Here is a 3,318-nt window from a genome sequence, read left to right on the forward strand (position 1 = left end):
CAATGTTGTATTATTTGGTTTTTGGGGTTTCATTTGCATGAGATGAATGGATGAGTTGTTGCAGCACAAAAACAGAAAAGAAGGCAATGAAAAACTGGAATGTGTCCCAACCCGGGGATCCTGCTGACCTTTGCATGGGTGTTGTACCCCTCCGAACCGTCCAAAACAATCCACATACTGACCTTTGAGGGTTAGCAGGATCCCCAGTTGAATTTGTCTTGGTTCAATTTGTGATCACATTTTTTATACAGGACCGTCCGTTGAGTTCTTTGCGGGTTTTGTTTGGTTATACTTCGTGACTGGGACCGTTCATCTGGCAACGCTTGTCAAGAACACTTGCATCATGTTAATAATCATGCATACTGGATTGTGATCATTATAATTGTGGGATACATTTTTATTGAAAACATTAAAGTCGTACGTTTAATTAGAAGTAGTAATTTATTTTAAGGTAAATGTGCTGGGATCATATGTTATCCGTTCAACATATTTTTTTGCATGGTTGATGTTAACGAGTTGTAACAAAGGAACGATTCCTTTTATCAAAGCGAAAACCGAAAACCGAAAACCTTCATAAGCAATTCATTGGGTAATTGAAAACCGAAAACTTTTTATGCTGATGATTTATGGTTGGGATCTCCCGAGGCCCAGTTCAGAAAAACTTACTGGATTTATGGTTGGGATCTCCCAAAGGCCCAATCCAGAGGACCAGAGGATTATAGTAATCATTAGTCTTTTTGGAAACTAAGGACTACAGGCCCAAAAACAAAGAAATAAAGGATCAAAATTAAGGTCGGTCTTGCTAACCTCTATCTAGTCCCACTGGGTGGAGGATAATATGCTTATAATTTTAAATAAGTTCTGATATTAATGCACATCTCATGGATATTAATACATTTTTATATATATTCATACACCTTTTCTCGGATATCAATGCACATTTTACATATTATCTAGATTTGTCAATGGACCGAATCCAATCCAAATTCGATAACGTCGATCCGATAATCTGAATCCGGTAATCCAAATACGGATTGGATTGAATTCGGATGGATTGGATTAAATCTGTTATCAATCCAATCCGAACTTTATTTTTTAAAAAAACTGTAAATTTTTTATTTTGAAAAAAAAAAAGCTTAAGAAATTGTATTTTATTTTTAAATTTATTTTTTTTGTAAAATAATATTTTTTTGCTAAATTTTTTGAAGTAAAAAAGTTTTCGAATTGGAACCGATTTTTTCTATTCAGATTACCACTATAAGATTCGAGTCTTATCGGATTCGGATCGGATTCAAGTCTTATCAGATTCGGATCGAATCCGGTCCCTTAACAAGCCTACTATTACCCCACACCATTTAGACGGAGGTTAGAATAATCGTAAAACAATTATAAAATCAAGTAGTGTATGCATAAAATACGGCGAATGACTCTTAAAAAAATAAAATAAAAAAATAAAAGACGAGGAGTCAAAAAAATGGTCAAAAGTGTTTCTTAAGAGGCTTGTGGTGATGATGAAAACCGACACTAAAAAATGGTTGCTCTCCTTAGATCTAGTTTAGAGATAAAAGTCTAAAGGGAAAAAAACTGAAATAGTCCCTGTAGTTAAGTATTTGTGTTAATTTGGTTCCTGTAGTTATAGTTGGCTCGATTTACACTCTGTACTTTTAATTTTGTTTCAATTTGGTCCAATTGCTAACTTCCGTTAGTCCGCCGTTAGTCCTTTAAACAACAAAATCATATGGCCTCCTTTTTGGGGGTTAAAATAGACTTGTTCGGCTAAATAAGCCAACTGGCTTATTTTTTTTATCCTTATTGAAGTTTTTTTCGTATTTGTTAGTTTTTCGTCAATTTTTTGGGGTTATTGTATCGTCATGACGAGAGGAATCTAAAAAGTAGAAAATTATGATCGAAATCTAATTTTTTTTGAATAAAGATGAAAAATTTGGCTTATTGGCTTATTTTTGTCTTTATTCAAAAAAATTAGGTTTTGATCGTAATTTTTTACTTTTTAGATTCCTCTTGTTATGACGATGCAATAATTCCCAAAAAAAAATGATGAAAAACTAACAAATACGAAAAAAATTTGAATAAGGACAAAAAAATAAGCCAGTTGGCTTATTTAGCTAAATAGGGTTACTTATTCCCCTTGCCCTAATATATATCTGAACCAAAACACAGCTTATTCTTCCATTCTCCATTGATAAGGAGGCACTTGGGAAAAAATTTGGTTATAATTTTCTTCAAAAAGTTGCCATCGAATTCAGCATTTTTATGATCAGTTATGAGGCATCATAACCACTGATATTGTCTACATGTTCAACTTGTGGACAAATACTAAGATGCCTTATTTTTCTGCATAGTACTGAAAATGCATATTTCTCCATGTCCAAAAGTCAGAAAATGATATAGATCCAAAAGTCACAACATGATAAATAACCATGTCCAAAAGTCAGAATATTATATAAACTCAGTTCCAAATTTACCATGTCATAACCTAATTCGAAAAATTAACGAAAAACTAACAAATACGAAAAAAAATTTGAATAAGGACAAAAAATAAGAAAATTGGCTTATTTAGCCGAACGGGTCTTTTTTAACCCCAAAAAAGGGGACCATATGATTTTGTTATTTAAAGAACTAACGGAAGTTAGTAATTGGACCGAATTGAAACAAAATGGAAAGTACAGAGTGTAAATCGAGCCAATTATAACTACATGGATCAAATTGACACAAACACTTAACTACAAAGACTATTACAGTTTTTTTCCCAAGTCTAAACAATGAATAGTCTAATCCAAAAAGTCTACGAACACAACTCTAATTACAACTATGTTCGGAGTCGTTAGATATATGTAGGCCCATGTGCATTCAACAGTTCTAAACACAGTTGTATCGTGCATTTTGTTTTGAAATTGTATCTCTAGCATTGGTCACTCCAATTCGGTGCTCTGATTGCCGGTATAGTGCAGGGATCAGGCCTCGTTTTACAAAAAAAAATTCAACTTGTCTTTCTATTTTGTCCTTACTTAAATGTTTTTAGCATTTTTTTTTGTTTTACGTCAAGTTTTTTGTGAATTATTCTTTTGTATATTTTATACTTTTTCTTAGATATTTCAAAAATATTTATATAGAAGTCATGAATTTTTATTTTTTCAAATTTTTTCTTTGTGACGAATCAATAATTAATAAAAATTTGACGTAAAATTGACAACTGAACAAATTTTTCTGAACAAGAACAAAACGAAAAAAGAAGTTGTCTTTTTTTAGGAAAGTGCAATTGACTCTCACAATCACAATCCACTCGATGCAATAAACAGC

Source organism: Rhododendron vialii, chromosome 6a, assembly GCF_030253575.1.
Source record: "Rhododendron vialii isolate Sample 1 chromosome 6a, ASM3025357v1".
Taxonomy (NCBI): Eukaryota; Viridiplantae; Streptophyta; class Magnoliopsida; order Ericales; family Ericaceae; genus Rhododendron; species Rhododendron vialii.